This window comes from Thermobia domestica, chromosome 4, assembly GCF_964235325.1.
Source record: "Thermobia domestica chromosome 4, izTheDome1.hap1.1, whole genome shotgun sequence".
Lineage (NCBI taxonomy): Eukaryota > Metazoa > Arthropoda > Insecta > Zygentoma > Lepismatidae > Thermobia > Thermobia domestica.
The window spans coordinates 169,088,730-169,113,051 of record NC_137457.1 but is presented as its reverse complement, the minus strand read 5'-3'; the positions used below and the strand labels follow the sequence as shown (position 1 = coordinate 169,113,051).

The window sequence follows — 24,322 nt, the reverse complement described above, 5'->3', positions numbered from 1 at the left end:
CTTAAAAGACGATAAAAGATATACGCATATTTTTTTTCTAGTTGTAATGTTTGGTTTTTACATTCTAACCTTGTTTACTGTCTTCCGAAGATAACCGATGTTCAGCTTGCATAAAAAAAATAATAAAGAATGAGCTCATCCTTTTTGTAAACGGGCGTATATACGAGATCCACTTTTTTTTCTGATCACTGTGATCTTTTAAGGATACTACTGAAATAATATGAGAGAATTCTTTAGCGACATAATATTTCTAGATGTCTCAGAATTTTACAATATCATAAGAAAATGCTTACACCTCAATGTAGAGTTGGTTGGGAGAAATTTACCAATTTACCAAATTGGACGTCCATACCAATATATAAAATATTAATTTTACCTAAGAACTTTACCTAAGGTACATAGTATTTGTCAAGCAGTACCAAAATTCAATATTCATGTATTCTGTAATTCCATGCAAAGTAATTCAGCAAACACACTGTCTAACCTAAGTCTAATGTAAATTTCTAAAAGAAATGAAACCGAAGTTTTTAACGACTATACCCGAAACAGTCGTCTTCACTCACTAAAAGATGGAAGTAATTGCATCAAAGTCGTTGATGTTCAAGTAATACTAGCTTCTAAAATTAAGTTGAAATGGGGAGAGGAGATATCGTATGTTGATTGGTACAGAAATAAATATTAACCGTGAATCAAGCAGAAAAATCAACAAATGTTGGTATTATGGGACAATTAGTTGCCAAATAATTAGAGATGACTTGATTGACCGATAAAATACGGGGTATAGGTAAATATATTTTTCAAAAATTCTGAAAAAGCATATATATTTATATATATATTTTAAAAATTACTTAATACTTTTGTATTTGCAAATATTTTAAAATACAAATATTCGAAAGTTTCCATCAATAAACTAATTGTTCACTAACGTTAACTAATAACTGCCAATACGTAAATGCCATCAAAATAATATTTACTTTTCTCTGATTTTTTAATTTTTTTTAAATATTGGACGCATGTTTTAAAGTTTTATTTTGATTTTAGGTATTTATTTATAATTAACCGTATTATACAAATAAATATTCAAAAATGTCGCTTTTCCAAATACTTTGAATAAATTCCCAATAGATAATGAAAACGTTTCTTATGTCCTGTATACTGTAAAGAGTTTAATCGGATCTAATGCATTTGCAGTTAAACCAATATTTGTGGATTCTGTTTACTTTCACATGTGAAGAAAGATTTTTTTCTATAACCACTGTGCAATTAAAACTTCCGTACTTATCATGCTAACTCAATCATTAAAAACTGTCGTCATTACTTTTACAGTTCCATAATTACTGAACTCAGTCTATGCGTTAATAATATTAATATTACTACTAAAAATTATTTTAATACTACTTTCCTTTAGTCTTATTTGAAAGCAACCATTGGCTTGAACAAAAATAATTTTTGCAAAATTACTTTTTGATACTGATATACTTGAACAACATTGATAAAATCTGTCAGATTGCTTTCTTGTTTGGCTGCCACTTGCGTTATCCCCTTCAATACCGCTTGATAATAAAACTTACAAAAATCAAAATTTGCATTACTTTCTACACCAGGTAACATGATGAGTTGATGAACAACTTCGAACATCATCATAAGACCAATTTGACTTGTAGTAACAACACGACTAATTTGTTCACTTTGTTTGTATTTCGTCCCGCTCAGATTATTATTACATATTTTATTCTTAGACAAATAAAAAAATGTGCGTATGATTCTGAGAAATGCAACAGTACAACACAAACATTTTCTATTTTTATTCGTTTACGCTTTCATAGTTACAAAAGGAATTTTCTTTGCAGAATTTTCCAGCCTTATGACATTTGTATTGAGAAATTACAAAACCTGTTTTATAATTGTGCACGTCATAGGGCACTCAAATATAACTCACAACACAATTACAATTTCGGCTTTTTTGTATTACTATCGTCAAACTGTGCTATTGTTAGTTCTTCATTGACGTTATTTTCTCCACCCAAACTTATTACCAGTATTGACATTAGGCTTGTCAACATTTAATTCAGTGTTAGACAAATCTGTCGTTTGTTCTCTTTGCTTCACACCACATAGTTCTCTAAAATAACACTTATAACAATGTTTCAGTGTTACTGTCAGGTATAGGCAGAAATTTGTTGTTTATTTTCATTCTGCTCTACCTTCATAACAACGTTTCGTGAATTGTTATTGTGATCTAAAAGAGCAAACAACTTTTCTCATTCGTAATATTTATTTTTTACACTCACATGTTCGGGTACTTACACTTCATGTTCATCTTCCAGTCTGACTCTTTTGCTCTTTAAAAAATATTTTGAAAATTACTAGATTCACAACACTATAGATATCAAAGTTTCTTCAATTGAGTTAGAAGTTACTTGCGCTATATAGTCCAGTCAAACTTCAAGACTATATGTAAATCTAGCATATTTAAACGTTTTAGTTTAGTCTCAGAATTTTCGAACTTTGGTTAAATGTTACGTATTTTATTTTCAGTGTCGTTACTTTTTACGAAACCTATTGGTTCGTTGTCGTTATCTTATTGGTTTGGCGGCAACAGTGCTACTTGTGCTAAACGTTCCGCATTAAATAATGCTATACGTTCATTATTGTGGCTGGGTATACTTTCAAAATAACTATTGATACTCCATTTGTTGAGATACATATTACTCATTTTTGTACTATCTGCTCTCCAACGTTTCTTCTAACGCCTCTTTCACACTACACGCCATGGCGCCGCGCCATGTATACAAAAGTTGTGCCACGAAACATACTGCTTTAGTCGTGAACATCACAGCGGTTTTTGTGTCGGACAAAATGATTTGCCTTTTTGACGATAGAGACAGTATAGATGAATGAGATAAGTTATTATATGTGTACTCGTTCTACGTAAAATATCAAAGACGAAGGCATAGGGGAATGAAATTGGTTCACTTCTTGAATATTCAAAGACCTATAATTTGTGCATTTCTGCTATTATTTATTGACCTAATAAGTGATGCAATGAAGTTCCTAAACTATATTCGTATGTCGATAGCAACCTTGGATGAGTTGAGTTGATTTTGAGTTTAACGCCCCTTTTAGCATCGAGGCAATATGAGAGGAGACGTACTGATTAACGTGGAAGCCGAATGAGCTCCCGCCGGGATTGGAGCCCGCGCTCACTACTTCAAAACCGAGTACGCTAACCGCTTAGCCACAAAGAAGCTTTTTGATGTGCTGTTAGAAAAAAATAAAAGGACAAATTTAAAGGAAAAATTCTCTCTTAAGACACGCCTTTTCAACAACTAAAATACTTGTCGTAGCTCTGAGATAAGTAGTTGAAAATTCCGTTTCCAAAATGTTTGATCTTCACATTTACACATGTGTCTCCAATTGTAAATTGATTTTGAAAATATATATCTCAAGTAATAAAATATAAATATAATTAAAAAAAGGATCTGAAATACATTATAGAAGTATGATCATACATATAAACTTGCTTTAATAGGGAAAGTACAAAACTTGAATAAATTGAGTACTATTAAGCATAATCTTAATGGCGAAGCGGTTACAGGAAGTTGGTTGTAATACTATTGATGTCCATGAGTATGGGTTCGATCACAATAATTTTACTTATGGTTTTTACTTTTTGCAGCTACATCGGAACGATATTTTTTTCTTTATGAATTATAAATGCTGTTTATATTCAATATAAGACTAATTATGGTGGCATTATCTCCATATATTTTTAAAATAAATAAAAAATTGAAGTCTGTACAAAGCTATAATTTGCTTTTCTTCATTATTGCTTAATTTATACAACGAATAAATGCAACACAGAACACGCATTACATTTCATCCAAACAAAATTATTTGTTTTTATCACTGTCGCTCAAATTCTCAAAATTTGAATTCAGTCTGGTACAAACCTCCCTCCAAGCAGCTGTTGTTTCGTTCTTGGACTTGTATCAATCCAAAGATTTGTTCCACAGTATGGGCCTGTCCTCCACCAAGCTAATTAATATTTCTACATCTGTAGCTTCCACTCTATATTTATAGCCAAAAGCAACTCCTTCTGGCAACTTTCAATAACCTAGCAAACAGAATTATGTCAGGCGCGCGCCATGTAGTTTGAAGAGAACCATAAGCGACAATAGTAATCAACACGCCATGATCTTTACTGCGGCAGCTTGGCCAGAAAGTCTGAAATGCCTCATATATACTAATGGTAATTAAATAATCACGACGCCGGGCCGGATGTGGCACGCGGCAAAAGCCAGATAGTCTGAAAGAGGCGTAACGCTTTCATTTTTATATTCCAATTTTAACTTCCTTTCAACAAACACAAAGTCAATGTCTTTGCTACGAACATACTTTTTCTTTAATTTTTAATACTGACACACGTACAATCAAATATATATTTTGTTTTTAATATTTTGTATATGTTCTCAGCTAAAATTGAACTCAGATACACTAATATTTTCTCTCGTGACTTTTTAGTGTCTGTATCCGTACCTTGTACATTTTCGAACAAATAAAAAACATAAAGTTACATAACTATGATTACACACACACACACACACACACACACACACACATATATATATATATATATATATATATATATATATATATATATATATATATATATATATATATATATATATATATATATATATATATATATATATATATATAATATATATATATATATATATATATATATATATATATATATATATAATATATATATATATATATATATATATATATATATATATATATATATATAAGCTGAGATCTGCTCTTCAATTTGATTCCTAACATTAATTAAATCGGAATGAAACTTATGATTTAATTTTGGTTTAAAAATGTATAGTTTCTAAATAAAAATGAATTACTTTAATACTATTGTAGCTTAATGCTAGCCCCTAATTAACGTCATCATTTCACCAAACCTAAGATTTACATCGCTTATCGTCGCTTTTACTTCATTATGAATTTCTAACATAGTTTTGTCTGTCTGCAATCACAAAGACTCAAGTTTCATACTAACCTGATTTAAATTCTTTGACATTGTCCCGATTGCTTTCTGCATCTAGGTGTAATTATGTTGGATTCGATTAGCGTTCTACTTCAGATGTGAATTTAAAATATCTAATAATTTTAGAAGTTTTTAATTTTATTTTATTTATCATGATGAATAAAAATATCACACTGAGAAGATACGCACGAAGAATAGGATATTGCCCTAATGTTAAGTCAAGAAGAATTTACCCTTTCCCCTAAGACAAATCAACATATTTACAAAAATTTTAAACCTAACATACAAATACACATCTCAAAGTTTGCAACTAATAACTCACCTGATCATCAAACATTAAAATGAGTTTTCCTGAACTACAAAGTAAAATTTCACTCAAAAAACAGTAGATTGTTAATACTACAATTTTAAATAACTAAGAATTTGGTTTGAAACTACAGAAATTTAATTTTCCCTACACAAATTACACAAGATTATTACACAATATATAAATATATTATAATTACATTCCCCCCCCCCAAAAAAAAGTCGCGAACATGATTATTACCAGAAATGTACGCACTAACTCAAAAGCTAATATACGCGGGAGAATGAGCTTTCATTTCACAGCGTTATCCTCCTCAAAGTGGTGACTTTCCTGTACGTCCTGACATTTATCTAACGACGCTTATATATTGTAACAAAGTTCTGTGTTTGCACTCGAATGATTCAGTTTCGTTTTCCTACCTCTTTATATTGAATTTTACTAAGCATTGTAAAAGATATTGACTTTAGTGTTAAAAAGCATTTTAAAATTCACTTCATCATCGGTGAAATTAAAATATGTACGATATTAAATATATCATGTTCCCTTTACTGCGTAAATATTGATTCACTTAGGTAGGTTGCATATTGAAGGACTTGTTGCGAAGGTGAATTGCTTCCCTCTAAAGCAGTGTCTACTGCAGTTTAAACAAAGACAAGCGGATAAAAATCATTGAAATTGCCAACAATATTTCAATTACTATTTCAGTATTACAGTTGTTAATAATGTTGAATTTAAAACGTACAAAAAATAATCTTATTTAATTAGGGGAGTAACTTGGAAGTATCCGAGTTTATTGAACACTAATTATTTTTCCAAAATAAGTATATAAAAATATTTTTATTACACTCAATTGTGCGTCCGGCATCTTTGTGAGTGTGAAGGTGTCGAAGTTTTCATTAGGAAAGGCTTCCAAATATGTCGTTTACAAGCTATCGTTCTTCAACTTTCCGACGACCCATCTGGTAGAAGCAGTCTAGAAGATACGGCTCCGTGGAATGTTGTTTGCTGAATCTTGGCTTTTGTTCTGGTCTATGGGTGAGGGCCATGTAATTCACACGCCACGATCGTAGCAACGTGGTAGCTGCCAGGACTGTATCTTTGATATGCAGGTATGAGGGCCATATGCATGACGATCACCCTACGGCGTGATAGTGAGGCTTGAGTGTCTCGTGGAGGGGTGCGGCCATGCTATTTTTCATGAAGAAGTGATAAAGCACAGTGGTTGGAGACACCAACTGCACTGAATAAAACTCTTCTTCATGCAGTGTTCGTCATCCGGAATCGAACTTGTCGAGAAAGCGGGATCCTTTGTGTGGAAACTGAAAGACAAGTCTCTCACTGACTGGTAACTAAAATCATCAGGAAGGTCGATGTATCCATATTTGCCGAAAGCGTACTTGATCATATCTTGGAATCTGGATGATTCCAAATGATTTCCTGTTACTCAGTGAGCACTGGAATACAGATTTGTCATGTTTAACTTGTTTCCAAGTTCTTCATTCCGAACATGCTTGTGGGCACGCTTCACCATCATATTTCTGTAAAGAATATATCCCACATCGAGTGGCTGTCCATAGGAAGTACAGCTTGGAGTGATTGTTCCTGGATGTAAGTCAGGACACACTTGATACAAGTCCGGATCTGTCATGGTGGCTGCGTCGTCTTTCAACAAAAGACACGGAGTTCCAACGTTTTAAACAAGATGTGACAGGTATTCCTTGAACATTTCCTTTGTCATCCTGACTTGTTGGCTCTGATTATGACTCCAGGGATCTGAGGGATTTTACGTTGGACCTTTGATCCAAATTTTCCGGATGGTTCGCGGAGCACAATGACAGTCGGGCTCACGAGCTTTCCTGATGCCGAAATCGCTTCCTAGACTGTATAAGAATGTGTCACTTTTTATTCGCATCTTACTTGAGTTTCGACATTTTATATTCCACGTTCAGTTAGAGTTCATGGTGTTAGTAATTCATAATTGAATCCACTTTGATCAAGATTCACAATTTGATCAAGGTTGTAGTTATCCTCTTCAATTTCCCGCCTGATTTGTTGAATGTACCTGTCGAATTCGTTTGAACGTTGCAGCGCTTTTGTTCTGGCTGTCATTGTCATTTTTTTTTGTGATTTTCCTGAAGCCCCACTTCATTTCTCTCAGTAGTCGGCGGATCCAGAATCGGGATGCCTTGAAGCAAGTAACCCCTATCTTCCGCAATTGTACCAAGGCTTCCACGGGCATGCCTTCTTCAGTGATTCTGAAAAAATTGGGAGCAGCGCGTTGATTTTTGCACCATGCTTTGACAGATTCTCGGAGTTCTGCTAGCTTGGTCCGCTTGGATGCCTTGTCCAGGAATAGTTTCATACGAACGATGTCACTTGTATAGATATCAACTTTTCCTACACGTTTCGCATCCTTGAGTTTGCGACCACTGGATGCGCTGTTATAAGCTACTATAGCAGCCCTCAATTTCGTTTCCCTCCATGATCTCCAAAATGCGATTTCCTTAGAAGGATTTAGATCCAGGTAGTTCTTTGTTGACTTGATGTCGTGTTCAAGGCTGGAATTGAGTATTATCTTCGTACGTAACATAATCGTCGACTGTCATTGTAATGTCCTGGAGAACAGAGTTTGTCACCATCAACTTGATGAGCTTGCGAACCTTCTTTGCAATGTAGAGAATCAATTTTCTAGATGTAAGTCAACGTTATTGCAAATTGACTAACACAACTTTTCATTCAAACTAATCACAGGCTATAAGTCAGGGTTGCTGGCTTTATAAATTCGTCATTGCAAACGTTCAATGTATGGAAATGAAAACATGTGCCCTAGAGTCCATATATGGGCGCGCCGGTCAAACTACACATTTTCAAATGGGTTAAGTGGTATTTTCTTTCAAAGTTTCTCAAAACAGACAGCGTATGGAACAAATCGTTTGTCTCTACGCTAATCCTGTGCAAAATGGTGGGTTGTTTACACCACGTCTACATACTGAATCTTAAATTTCATGACCACCTCTTACACCTAACGCCTTGAAACAAATGTCGAGCTATGTGGTTCTTCACATCAAAACCACACTTGTAAATTCAAAACAGCCACCTGGTCTAGAGGTTTCTAGATCGCTTCTACCAGATGGGCTGTCGGTAATTTGTAGCGGGATAGCTTTCAAACGATATGCTCCGCGCCCCTCTTTTCAATTGCCAATTTTGAGTTGGACCCCACCTGGGACCCAGGGGTAAACATTACCATTTCGATAAATAGGACTTTTCACATAATGAAACATATGTCTTAGAATTTTTACAGCGGTTTCACCCTTTTGGAATTCTAGTTGTGGCCATGCACAGTTAGCTGCAGACTGTTTTTAAATTTTGAATCTTTCGCCATTTCGCACCGAGTTTGATTAGAGCTGTGAAACTTCTGTTATCGTTTTTCTTTTAATACTAGCTTTCAAACGATATGCTACTTGCCCTTCTTTTCAATTGCAAATTTTGAGTTGGACCCCACCTGGGACCCTGCGGAGACCCTGGGGCAAATATTTTCACTTTGTTAAATTATGGTTTTACAATGATGAAACAGGTGTTTTGGCGTTTTAGCATAGGTTTCAACTTTTAGGGGTAGAAACGTACTTTATGCACACCTGCTATAGAAAATAGGTCAAAATGTTCTATATACTTTAGTCCCTGCAAAATCGGGGACACTTCCGGGCACGAAACGAACACCTGTTTTGGAACTTGCTCAACATGTCCTATGAGGAAATATATAGAATATCTCCCATTTCAAGGTACAGTTTCGATAACGTCCCTGGTAAGTGTTAATCCTGAATACAAACATCAAGATTGAAAGTGTAAGGAAAATGAAATTTTAAAATAATAAGGTTCCACAAACACTTATTAATTTTCTCCGAAAGTTTTATATCTCAAATCCAAGGTTTTAAGTTGATCAGAGTCTGTAAGCACTCATATTGCAAAATAGATAAATGTAAAGTAATTACTTTTAGGTAAACTTTTAAGGAATACAGTTTTAATTATGATCGAGAATCAGGGATTAATAAATCAGATTGCAACAACGTACTTAGACTATACATGTTTCTATATAATAAATGTCTTAAGATTTCGTATTATATCTGTATTTTAAAACTTGAATTTTATCCAGTAATATCATTACGGAAATATAAATTATAGTATTCAAACATACAAAACGTATAACAATATTTTACATAACAATTATAAGTATCTATTCATTACTTATTCCAATTTTTAATGGTAATTCAGTGTACTTCATTCAGAAATTTCAGAAGATTATCTCAAAGTAACATAGTTAAGGTATGATAATTCTGTATAACATCACATGCTACAAGCCAATGATGGCTAATTTTAATCATTATATACAAAATACGAATCAAACAAATGTTCTCCTGCATATAAAATGATATTTCTAATCATATTTTTTATCATTTTTACCAATAGTTGTGTTCAAGAATTGCCAAATAATTTCACAGAAATATACTCTATATTACAGACCTAGATTATATATATATAAATATATATATATATATATATATATATATATATATATATATATATATATATATATATATATATATATATGTGTGTGTGTGTGTGTGTGTGTGTGTGTGTGTGTGTATAGTTGACATTTGGAACAGTTAAGGAAATTGGGAATTTTCCAAATCCAAAATCGTACTGTTATCAATTTACTAATCTCCTGTGACGGAGAATTGATTCCTAAACGTTTTTATAAGCATATATTATAATAAAGAGTTGTCAGCTACAAAATATATTTGTTCCAATATTTATGAACCTTTCACAGTTCACATTTGGTTGTATGGTACAGAACGAAATAAAATCAAACAAACTAAGAGAAAATATATTATGATCATACGAAACGTCTATCAGTTTTCTTCTTGATTCTGAAGTTATAAACTCATTCAACCTAACCTTCCAAAATAGCAAATTGAATCTTTTAGACTCATATTCAGTTAATAACCATGTTATTCTTGATTGGACTCTATACTCATGTAAGCTAATAACGAATTAACAAGTTGGATAATAAAGTTTCCAACCACACCAGTGGTAAAGCGTGTTTGATATGTATTGTTAGCAATTTTTATTCATACTAGGAAATTAGATCGGCAAACCAAATTTACTATGATACATAGATGAGTTTAGAGAAAAAAATATGAAATATATATTTTTTAATTTTGAAAATTTATTGCGTCAGTCAAGACAACCCATTTGAAATTTCATAAGGATTTTTGATAAACCCATATGATATGAATAATATAGATTTTCTTTACTCGCTTTTATAGTATTATTTGATAAATAAAACTTACTAAAAACTTTTGATTAGGCCCAAATCAATGAATTGGGATTTCCGACTTATTTCTACATATTGAAGCAAACGTGATAATAATACAAAGTCCAACACGTACCTAAGACGGTCACAAGTTAAAGTTTTGATATTTTTTAAAAAGTTTGATGATTTTATAATTTGAGGAAAGTTGTATACATCTTCACTTCAAAACGTAATGGTAGAGTAAGGTACTCCATACTAATTCGACCATACAAAGTCATATCATGCGATAATGTCAGCCAATCAGAAACAATTTACCCATTAAATGGTAAACACTACTCTTACTGACATATCTGTTTTGTTACAAGTCAATTGTGGACAGGAAGAATATGATCTGATATCGAATAATGATTTAAAAAATATTATAGTATTACACAAATAAATAGATAGAAAGAAAGAAAAGTATAAACATACATAGAGTATAAAGATAAAAAGATAGTCATATGCATAGACAGATGGTTTATATTAAATTAGTTACTGTTTAAAGGTGGACATAGAAGGAAAACGGGTATTTGTCACCAGAAATGAAAGAAAACATGCTGTCTGGAAGTAATATTTTATTACGTAAACTTACGGGACTTTTCACAGTCCCAAAATGTTCATTTCGTGAAAAAGTACGCTTGTTTGAATGACAAACTTGACAAAATTCTTGTAACGACGGAAAAGTTATATATTCCTGGTCTGCATATACAGCCAGGATCAGTTTCTTTGTGCATATGACAATTGCAGGAACCAATTTGTGTGAAAACACGTTGTTTTAGTTTGGGACCAATGAGTCAACAAGATATAGATGGTATCCCCGTTGTTTGAAATGCTATCACAGAACACTTTATCATAAAACTCCTCAAGCTGAGCTTTCCACATATTCTCTGTATGGCATCAAAGGATTTTATGTTTGGAGGATCAGAAGTATATTGCTGGGAAATTTGCAGTTCTTTTCAGACACCAGCACATACACTGGCGCTGAGCGGGCTTCCTTAAGCCTACGGACAGCAACGGGGAGTCGGAGGCCCACATATTATTTTTGTTACCTTTTTAACATTTCTTATTGCATTAAAAATCTTTTTTTTAAAAAAATGATATTGCCAAACTCTGACCCCGTTCAGCATAAAACATATTTGCTTAGTTTTCAGTGCTTTTGTTTTTCATTTTAAATAAGGAAAGTGTTATTGCGTCAATGGCCCCGCACTTGGTATTACTAAGGTGCTATTAACCGAATACGCTAACTGTTATATTCCAGTGTTCTGGCTATTTATTTTATACTGCCTTGGAACAATTTTGGTATTATTTTTTCTATTATTCTGGTGCAATGATGCCAACTATACATTATAAAATTCTGTATATACATTTTTCTGATTATATTTTGGTATCTAAATATTTTGTTTTCATTAATTTATTAGTTTATTCCTTCAAAACTGCTAACACCTAAATATATAACTTTATATTATCACACACATACACACACAAAGAAAGACAGAGTATGATATTTTAATACTGATGGGAGAGAAGTTTGCCGCTGCACCTCTGGTGTTATCAAGTATTTCTAATCGTAGAATTTACAAGCAGCAGTCTGAAATACTGACTGAGGACGCATTTTTCATAGGAAATTGTCAGTTCGTTATTCTGTGACTGTCACTATATGTAGAAATCTGCAGCAGCATTGGAACAATGGCAAATCGTCATCTTCGCCAAAGTTACATTGAGAAACAACTTAACAAACGTTTAAATCAACATGTCTTAGAAGGTAGTGAGCTTCAATTTAGCAAGGTGGAAATAGCCCTGTCAGATTTGGCGCCAAAGACAGTGATTTTAACATTTTGTTTGATAATGCACATGCAACAAGTGGAAGCAGTGGTACGTTTCTTGCAATGAATCCCTTGTAATATTCATGATATATTTGTATTAGTTTACAAAACAGACAGAAATGTCGTAATTTGTTTGTTTACGTTTAACGTGTTCATTCTATGTTAGCTGAAACATGACGTTGTGCTACTAGAAAAATTTAATTTGTGTTGGCAACACTGGTTTCTCGGTGACATCCTCTATATTGTGTCCAATCAACGTCTCTAACACTCAATATCTTCACTCAGAAACAAAATTTGAAACCATTTCGACATTCCAAGGAAAACCGAGATGTAATTATAAAAGATTAATCCTGAGTTCATTGGAATATTGAAGCATTGCCACTCTTCACCATTCTACCCCACTTTACTGCACCACCTCCAAAATAATTATAGATGCCACCTTTCTATACACACTACACTGTACTAAGTTGCTATTGATCTTTATTATACTTTTCAACACAAAAAATTAAAATAAATAGGTCATAGTTACTCACATATATAAAAAATGGTAACTGAAAGAATTACACAAATATAGTGGTCAACACTGTACTTAGAAACCTAGTAATAATAGAGATAAAAAATGTATGATGTCTTAGACATCCCAAGTTCATATCAAACAAGATAAATTATTTTCTGTGAGCAAGACGTTTATACCATGGGTCACAGAGGCCCCCTTTAGTTTTCCATGTAACCCACAAATACCTTGGTGTTCCTAGGATTAATGGAGTAGAATGACAGCTATAAAAGCTCTGTTATGAATTTTGGAGAAACTTACAAAACAGGTGTTTCGATTTTTTTGGAAACAATACATATTCGCAGTCTTAACGCCTTCCACCACCTGTAAGCACATTATTCAACGCTTTTACGGTACTACGTGACGTCGCAGGTTCAAGGACAACCTGCTTGGCCTGAAATACATAAAACCAAGGCTCTGCTTCTCTCTGTGCATCGCTGACGTACGTGCGGCCATTTTGTTTGTAGCAAGGTTACTAATACAAACTCCACAGAATGTGCTAGTACTGCCCATATGCAACGACAACGGAGTAAAAATATACCACTAATTTGGCACTTTAATCCCTCACGAACATATGAGGAACCTCATATGACTACGTATCTAAGAGATTATTTTAAACATCTTTATCTGAAGCCTTCGTTGATTGTCTGTGTTGATACTTCTTTATCACCTACTAATTTCATTAACCACTGATGACAGGACGCGTTTTAGCCAGCCCTTGTCGTTAGAAGTGGTGGCATTTTTCATTAGATTTGCTAAGCGAGGAAAACCTACTTATATCGGATCCTTTCCTGTGGAATTGTATGTGACTTGAATCGACATCATTGCGCATTTTCTCACTGGTCTTTTTTAACGAGTATCGTGATACTCCCATTTTAGGACAATCATTACTAACTGGTATTACTCTGATAGTTCCTAAATATGAAAAAAACATGACGTCTATGACTTTTGACCTCTTAGCTTACTCGAAATTGGAACGCGTTGCCTTACTTTGCGTATGAAAATTTACATTGTTGGACCTCTGAACCCCCTTACAATATGACAATAGTAGGCCTGTCGTCTGCAGGAAGCGCTTTCATTTATTCGAGAATTTGTAGCATATTATCAATGTAAATTTGATCACATACTGGCTATTCTTCCAACAGACGATTCCAAAGCATTTGGTAGAATTCAGTATCACCATTGGTTTAATGTGATAGCTCGCCTTGATTTGGGTGACATCTATTTTCATGAATAATAATGAAATCCTTCAGAGTGACAGCATGTAAAGCACTTTATTTAGTTTATCTCTGATTCCTTTGTTATTTTCTGCTCTGTCTGCTTTACCAGAGGCTGTTGTATATTACTCGAAAATTGTTGTCCAAAATTAAATTATGACAATCATTACTTCATATACAGCATGGTCGAGATTCAACATATTCTGGATTTCCTAACTAAAAATCTAACGGTTTGTGCTGCAAAGGTAGAAGGCAAAAAAACGAATATTATTGATGAAAATGACAATTATAGGCAAGGGTACGAGGCTTATTTTGCGGTTGCTGGCTCCCTTAAAATAAAGGGAATTAAATGGTTTTGTAACGCAACACGTACTATCACTACTAACTACGCTCATGTTGCTTCAAAAATTTCAAATACTTTTTTATTCTCATAAATACTGTCATTTTAATTTATCTTGGCAGAATGTTGTTTCAAATACTTTTTTATTCTCATAAATACTGTCATTTTAATTTATCTTGGCAGAATGTTGTTCCCTCCTTCATAATATTGCCTGCTCCGTACACAGTTATTCGTTCTTTTTCCTTTGGCAACGAAAATGATTACGATTGGCTTCTTCCAAGTTACGGTAGGTCCCCAATGAGATTACATTAGTTTTTCTATGTAAACATAGATGTCAAATCTATCTTCCTTCATTGCAGTTGTAAGGTCGCGTATTGTAACCACAGCGCTTTCGCTACTGCCTTTCCGTAGAATGGTTTGCTTGTACTGACTTCGAGGAAGCTATTAATGCCTTCACGTGGTCTGGGAAGTATGCGCACCTGAAAGGAATCATAACTGACATGTCTTATGCATTTTCGGCAAAATGTGAAATAGAAATAATGTTTGGAAACGACTTATACTGTTATTATTTTAACATTCATCCAGCAATGATCATGAAACCCTTTAGCAACTGGTCTCCTATTTGGTGGTGTGTTTAAGTTATTAACGTTAATATTTGTTACTTTGTCCAAAAACCTCATTGATATGTTGTTCTTAATAACGAATATAACACAAAAGAACGTCGTTATCACTTAAATTTTGTTGCTGATAACTTGTGTAATGTTTGCCAACAAACTACTCTCTTAGTCATACATTTGAAACTTGTTCTTTGGTCAGACATTTGGCAACAGTTATATTAAGGTTTAGCAACATATGTCTCCTTAAAACTTCCTCTTTTAGTGCCACTGCTTTAACCCTTTACACAAATTTTAATTATTACCCTGTTACAAACAATAGTATTGTTCTACTGTGTGTTTATTGAACACATTTTGGTATATTTGTTAACCACGTCTGGAACTTTTGCCCCAAATCTGCTACAACCAGTACTTCTATACTTCATAAACGCAAGTATTTTGGAATAATTTAACTGCTTTAACTTGATTATTGGATCGTTTGTATTATCAAGATGATTATTTTTTATGTCAATCGCTGCTGTGACCTTCATGTACTAAAGGATTTTTTATACACTTTTGAGAACCCCGCTTTTTAAAGGAAACTTTTAGACTTTCAATGAAGCAGCTATTAAGTCGAGCAAATTTATCGTAGGATTATGGTTCATACCTTGTTTATGTTCGGAATAAAGAAATGTTTCTAAATCGTCCCAATATGTAACTAAGGCAATAGAATTCCCGCCCAAATTGTGAAAAAAGTATGTATTTAAAATGTCCCAGTTTCCCGTGAATTACTACCATCCGCTACACGACACAGCAATGTAAGTGTTATGAGAAAAAGAAATTTGCTTCGTTCTGACTAAACGCGGCATGAACCATGATCCTGGAGTAAATTGTCTTTGGGCTAAAGTTAGTTTACTCTTTTTCCCGACCCATTTTCCTAACTATTACTAATCTATTTTTATTCCATATGCTCTAGTGTCAAGAGTATTTATCGTACCATCATAATTTTTACCTAAGTGTGTTCGTAATGAAACAATGCTTCCAAGTATACCCAACCAAATTTCTCCATTATGTGCAAGAAGTAGAAAAGTCCCTCTAAAATTGGGAAAACCTCTTTTGTGTCAGGACAAAATCACTTATTCGTGAATTTGTTCCGCCAGGTATGACCTACTGCCACAGTTTGAAACGCTGTTTCATTACAAAAAATAAGGCACCATCATCCCACAATAAACACTTTTGACGCTAGAGCATATTGAGTAACAATACATTAGCTCTTATTACCCAAAATGGATAGAGAAATTTATTAATTCGGCTCCAGCAGAAAAAGATTTTCATTTTATAATTATGGTTTGTACCAAATTTTGTTACTAATAAAGCAAAGTTTCCAATCCTATTAACTGCATGTCCCTATCATATACCAGAAAGATGAATTCTCACCCAAAATGTATAAAGAAATAGCAGTAAATTCAAATTTTAAGAATTCTCTTTCTCACGAACTCGACAGCGCAAAAGTAGTTGTACCGTTAGATACGCCACACCATTACAAAGCAAATGAGGTACGACCAAATGATCCTATAAAAATAGGGGTGATACTGTAACTACTTCAGGAAACACATTGATTAAAAATGACTAATAGGTTAAAAATTCTTAATTTTGAAAATCTCTATTTACCGTATGATCATAGTTCGTTCCTTTTTACGTTTGCAGTATGCTAAGTTTCAAGCGACACCACTCACAAGTCGCATTCATATACTTGAGGGGAGGAATTCTCAAAGAAGAAAACATCTGAAAAGTACCCTTTTTAAAATTTGAGCAGAATATTCCCGCTTCCGGTTCATAATAGGAAAATTTTGAATGTTACACTTGAAAAGATTCCTTCATTAAGAACACCACGAGGTAAGGACCATGATCATAGAATTAATAGTGATGTGTCAAGATTTGTTTTCAAAATGCTGTAAAATTTAACATTTATATTTCAATATAACACTTCCTCAGTGTTGAAAGCTTTATTAGAGATTTATAATCAGTAACTAAAGTATGTAAATTTATGATTTACTTTCTCAATCGCCAAAATTTATGTTGGTGGGTTCAAACCTAGGAGGAATTTATTATTTATTCTTGAAGTATGTTCCTATTTTCACGCAAAAAATAAAAATCTTGGTTGAACTAACTTTTAACAAACTCCTTTTCTTTGAAATTCGATTAGAACGGAACATTAAACAAGTTGCAAATAGCTGTAAACAAAATATTAAATTTGTTTAAAATTACATTATTAGCCTTATATTTATAATGAAAAACTCTTTATAAGCTTTGGTGATTTCAGAAGATGTTCCCCGGTAGATTGTGAATATATGAAGAAGAGAATAGTGCTAGAGCAGTGTAGTTCACTTTAAGCATGATCAAAGATATGGCTCCAAAGGGGAAAGTTTTTTTAGGTCAACACGGTCTATAATTCTCCTACAGGTCACTCCTGGCATCATTACTGTTTGAAAAGATTCCTTATATATCACACATGATTCTCGTTTTACATTTTGAAATGACAAACTGATAACTTAAAGAAAATTATAATACGTAAAAGGACAAAGAATTATAAAGTAATGAATAAAAATTTTGAGTAATTTACAGATTTCTACACCATAGACTGACCATACACCATACACTTACACACTTTGCTTCTGCGATTTACTATTTGTTTATGACTCAAACAAGAAAATTCATCATTATGATTAAATATAATAGCATCATATTTTGGAAGTTCCAACAGTGATTTTTTCGCGTAGTGCAGAAAGTTTAATATGTTTGATTCCGAAGCGTTATCCTTTGTTGCCTAGCAAATGATCCTACCATGTTCTGTATTCCTGGCATGAAAAAAGTTTATTAGATTTTACTTTTAATAGTTTTATTAATTTTAAATGGATTTTATTACTGTTAAGAGTAAAACTAATAATTTTATAATAATTAACATGTTAATAACAAAATCGTAACTAGTCTTGTCATATTTACTGTGTCATCAATCTTTTCAAATATCTTTTTTATTATTCATTTCGTTTAAATTGAGCTGTACTAAATATGTAACTTTTATAATTATATACTATAATTTCAGTTGAGCTATCACGCAGAATGTCAGGTAAGAATCGTTAAAGTGAGTTTGATTTTCTTTAATGAATCTAAGTTAGCTACACCATATTAATATGAGATGACAATTAAAGCAAACTTTTGGACTAGTAATCGTCCCATTCAATTAATAGAGTTACCTAACAAAAAATAAACGGAATAGAAGTGCCTTTAAAATTAGAAGTACTCTATGAATCCATCATTTTTTTAATTATTAGTTCATTTTATTTAACATTTTTTTTTTAGATCTGGAAATTCATGTCTTAAAATTTACTCATGCCTTGTCATTCGAATATTATGGAAATAATTGTTTGTCGTTGAGCTATATAAATATATGCAAAAATAATAATGCTCTTTGTATATTAGTATAGAGCCAATTTGTACTAGAAGTTTAGTATATAATTATACACTGAATAGCTTTAGTAAATAACTTAGGTTTTCCCAGTTCCGTACATAGGAATCGTTCTCTTTGTTTAATGACTTCTACTGACCTATACATCGAAACCCCAGGATTGCTTCTTTAATGTACTTACAGTATTAAGTATGTAGGGAATTAGCTTATTCTATTTCATGAAATTACACGAAACTTTATTTTCGGAGTAAAGACCTGCATTTGTTACGAGTTACATTTCTTGGTCTTCTGATATTTTAAGTGTTGCTGTCTCTTTGCTGATTTTTGTTGTTCTAATGTTTACTTAAGGCGTCATACCGTACGTTGTGTTTGTTCATATTTGACTTATACACCTTGTGCAGTAAATTAATAGTTTCTTAGTTGAAATATATTCAACTCTATTTGAACAACCCTAAATCACAATATAATTTAACGGTAATTAGCAGAAGTATATTAACGAAATCTTATCAATGTACATCAACGTAGATCACAACCAGCTGGCAGTTCTGATCCATGAGACGTAATATGTGGATGAATGGGTAATCGCCAATATTTTGAAAAGAATTATAAGTAGAAATAAAAGCGTGAATTAAATTTCTATACACTGAGAAAATTTCATTCTCTGGACAGAGGTATGTTGTAAAATACAAAAGTATGGAATAATTTTCCTTCCTATACGTTATCCTTACGTTATCCATATGCTACATACGCAATGTCCTTAGATGTTACATCGTGCTGTTGCAAGAAGTCTGACATCTAACAGTCTTCCATGTATTACATACATATATGTATGTTGTATACATCGGCTGTATATATGTATGTTATTTATACGTCCATTTGTATGTACGCATTTGACTGCTTATATTGTTACATACGAAAAGTACATATAGACGGGAAACTTGTACGGGAAGTATTATGAATCGCGTTTTCAGCTGTATGTCTGTTGTAAGTTAAGTATAAAAGGAACAGGATTTACACATGTAAGACACATTTATACGTACGCCACATTCGATTTCTTGTCAGGGTATCTCAACCATTTTTGGAAATTTAATCTAGATTATATAGAAGCTTTTATATATTAGTTACATGTATGCTTTGCTAAAGCCTACGTTCCATGTTCTTGACATGTGCTGAATTCAACTTTCAAAAAATCTATACGGTTTTAGTTTCTCAAAACTCTAGCACTTTAGATATAGAGAGAGTAACACAAATACTTCTCCATTGCTACCCGCCCAGATTAATTACACGTTTCAGGTTGTTAAAATAAATCGTTTTTTAAAGAAAATCGCTTACTTTATTGATTCGTAATTCCAATAAAACACACTCTTTTGCCTCTAACCTCTTACACTGGTTACGCAAAGGGGAATAATCCGTGTTATATTTGACAATATAATCCGATCTGGTGACAAGGGAATGATACAATTTGCTGCAAACTTTTGGTTTCCGTAGGTCCTATCAGAAACGGAATAGCATTCTCTCACTTCTTATGTTTGGTTTTCTTTGTTTATTTGTTTGTTTTAAAAAGAACTTACCCACACATCAATGAAATATTTTCAAAACGTTTCTAAAACGTGCCATCATTTTCTTTCAGAAAATATATCCTACTTCCCTTAAGGAAATATATTACATATGTTGTTGAAAACATTTTCCACATAATACTGAAAATATTCTCTAAATACACTCAAAAACGATGTAGAAATATTTTATACGCCGTTAGAAAAGTTTTTCAAAAAATGTTTCCTGTACGATTTCCAAACATTACTGAAAGTGTATTTGAAACGTTTTATACAATGTTAACGGAATGGTTTTTAAAATGTTTCTCATGGAATATAGTTAGTGAATATTTTTTATACATAACAGCAAATATTTAGATAATAGTTTCTGTGCATGACAAAATATTTAGGGAATATTTTCTGTACATGACAAAATATTTACGGAATATTTACTGTACATGAAAGAACCCGAAGCCCATAGGCCAACTCGGTTACTATTGCAGATACGAAAACAAGGTAAGATACAGAAGGAAATTTTTAAAATGCTGCAAGTTTTGTTTTTATATTAGTATACCGCCCAATAGTAACGAAAAATACAAAGCTGCCACTGTTGGACAACACTGAATGAAAGAAAGTGTGGTTTGAAAAATTATTTGGACCAAAGGGAACGGAAAGACACAATGAAAAATGTAGTGCTAGACCCAATTTCGCGTCTTTCGTATCTACTCTCCCCTCCAATACCGTGGTTGCTACGCCACTGGCGTGGATATTGCATTTGCATGTTTATCCTTCACTGTGTCTCTTTTCAAGTCTTCTCAGCGTAGCTAATTTCAAACTACACATTCTTTCATTCGTGTAGCCCGACATGATGTATGGTAACGCATTTTCTTTATTGAGCGGTACACTAGTACAAAAGCACAAGTGTTGCTGGAATTTAAAAGAGTCCTTACATATCTCACCTTGTTTTCATATCTGCAATAGTAACCGAGTTGGAATATGGGCTCCGAACTTTTGCGTCACTCTACATATATAACGGCTTCTTGATGGGAACAAATAGTGGGTTGAAAACAAGGCGGCTGTGACATAGCAGCTGGAAGAAAACATAAGATCCTTCTGTACAATTTTACCTGCTTAGACGCCTTAGGCTAACTCTGTCTTCATGACGAGGAACCATTGCGGCCCACAGATTCAGACAAAAAATAAATAAATAAAAACAAAATAAAAATAAAAAATAAAATAATAATAAGAAACAGTGTAAATTATAACTACATAACGTTAGCTTACTCTCATAATTTTAAGCATTTTTTTACTCAAAATCTTATTTACACACAGAATGTTTCTGGGTGTTTCACTGGTACTACTGGTATGTGGCCACGCCGTGCATATATTCTGGGGTGTCCTATGTGACTTACGTTATTCAAACTGCATATCAGTGTGTTGACAATCGTCGCCTGCCAGTTTTTAAAGCGGCTGTATTGGATTAATTTTAAAAAAATACGAATAGGATTGAGGTTTAGACATCCAATTCAAGAAACAATTGTTGGCAATCCTTTTTCTATCTTATAAATAATAAATCCAATATAGCCGCTTTGAAAACTAGCACGCGATGATTGTGAAGGCTATAATTTGCAGTTTGAACCTCGTAACATCACATAAGACACCCCAACATTCATAGACGGCGTGGCTACATACCAGTGTTAGCAGTGGTACACCTAGAAACAATCTGTGTGTAAATAAGATTTTGAGAAAAAAAGAAGCTTAAAATTATGAGAGCAAGCTAACATTATGTTGATATAATTTACACTGTCCACTATAATAAACATATATATATATATATATATATATATATATATATATATATATATATATATATATATATATATATATATATATATATATATTTAAAGACGAATATCATTGTTGCACACATTACATTTCGCAGGATTATGGCAACCACTAGAAAACGTTAAGTATATTGATTTCTAAATGCGAATATTGTCAATGTCACATACTGTCAAAATAAAAATCGGTTTCGGTTTTCCAAATTCCCAGAAAAAATGTCACTTTTCATTCGATGAGTAAAGTGGAATCCGTTCATGTTATATGATTATGAAACCCGAAATATACGGTCCTACAAATTTTACTTTATTATCATTATGAAACCATTCAATGCACAGGGGTACCAACCTTTGCATTTGCAATATTTCTTGCCAATTATTTTAGTTATGCAAAACGACAGAGAGTAATAAAAAACAGGGGCAAACATTTTTGTTTCTTTTGAATTCTTTTCTGGTGTTTTGTTGGTATTCCTTCTTATTCTCCCTTTTCTCTATCCCACAAAGTTTAATTTATCAGAGAGTATATCAGACATAATACAAATTTCTACCACCGACTGATATCTCAGGAATCGAGTCGCTCGGGTTTGGTAGAGTCAACCCGACTCATTTAAGAGTTAGTCAAAAAGACCCCAAGAAACTTCGGACAATATCTAAAATTTTATACTCTTTATTTCCCTAGGGCAGGAGTGAGCAACATTTGATACGCGTGAAAAACATTGCAAACCGATGACTTGTTTCTGGCACGCCAAACAAGTTCTTGCTAAAATTATTTACATTTTTTTTGAAGATATCTCAGTCCAAAATTTTAACTCAGAAGAGAAAAGTAGAGTCTCATGACCTAGTAATTCTGGTTAGATGTGACAAATGTGCTGTGCCTAGATTCTTAGATGGTTGTCAGTACAAAAGAAACCTAGGAAATCATCCCCCTTGTAGTGAACATCAAACAAGACACACACATACATACATACTATTAGAAAAGGGAAAAATTATAGTTAACTGAAAATGGCTTTGTCCCTTCAAAACCCGAAACAAACAACATTCACTGAAAAGTAATGTTATTTGTCTTAGCATAATTTCAGTGGAAATTAACAACTATCCATTATATCAAACGCAACTCTCCGCTACAACTTAAACACGAAAATTTTGAAAATAGTAGCATATTTTTTTCTGGTTGGGTAGTATTAATACGAAATTTACTTAGTAGGCCTTCATACAAAATGAATGCAAAAATTGGTTCGAAACATCCAAGTAAAAAATAAGATCTCTTTCACCGGGTGGGGGGTGGGGGGATTTTGTATCAGAGATTTGCTAGACTTCGGCACGAACTCTCAGAAAGGTTGCCCTCCCATGTCTTTGGACTATAAATAAGTGTTGGACATGAGGTCAAGTGCGCTGAGGGACATGACTTCTAATCGAGCGACAGAAGTAGAATCCCCGGTGGGTGTGGAAGAAAAAAATTAGCTTAGGCCGGTATCTCTCAGAGATTGACACACTCTGAAAGTGAGTAGTTTGGTCCCTTTAGGCTTCCTTGAGACTAGAAGGATAAATAATGCACAGGAAATAGCGGTATGCTGACCACACACGCCTCTTAGATAGCCGCGTGACAGTCTCTGGCCTAAAAGGACTGTTGCGCTGAACAGTTGGGTTTGGTTTAGAGCTATAAGTAGAAAATTAGGTTTGCCAATCATGCTAACAGTAAGCGAGTAAAGTTTGCTGTCTTTTATCCTTTTAAGTGAACTTTGTGGTGGACAAACACCGTGTGCGTGAGTTTTCTCGACGTTCTCCCGTTTCCTCTCACTTTCTTCATTCCACCATTTAATTCATTTTGCATAATCAACGTCTCCTTTAGCTTAACCGGTATAAGCGTGGGACGTATAACTCAAAGATTTCATTCTTTATCCTTTTGTGTCTTCTGCTATACAGTATGTTCGTGCGCTGGTTTTGTACGGGAAATGAGCTTAATTTTAATTCCCAGACAATTGAAATCTAGTTTCTGTAATAGAAAAATCTTATGTTTGCAACAGGGTACAGGGCAGAAAATTTAAGATACATTTTATTAGCAACCCTTGTAAAGGGAGTAGCTATTGCATTTGGGTATGTGTCAAGAAAACATTTTGGGGGAGGATGAAACCGAACGGATATTACAGTTTTGAAAGTGCTGATCACGAATCTGGCTTTTATTTTTCAGTGCCGTCAAAAAAGGAAGCGCTTTTGGGTGGGAGGAATTGAGAAATT

At 33.3% G+C, this 24,322-nt stretch overlaps 1 long non-coding RNA gene across 1 annotated transcript in view; it reads left to right on the top strand.

Moving 5' to 3' along the window:
* LOC145683394 (uncharacterized) overlaps positions 1-24,322 on the top strand; it is a 522,616-nt gene that overhangs the window by 5,711 nt on the left and 492,583 nt on the right. The window contains exon 2 of the long non-coding RNA XR_014131076.1: positions 18,355-18,378. This is a non-coding gene — a long non-coding RNA (uncharacterized LOC145683394). The remainder of the gene's footprint in view (positions 1-18,354; positions 18,379-24,322) is intronic.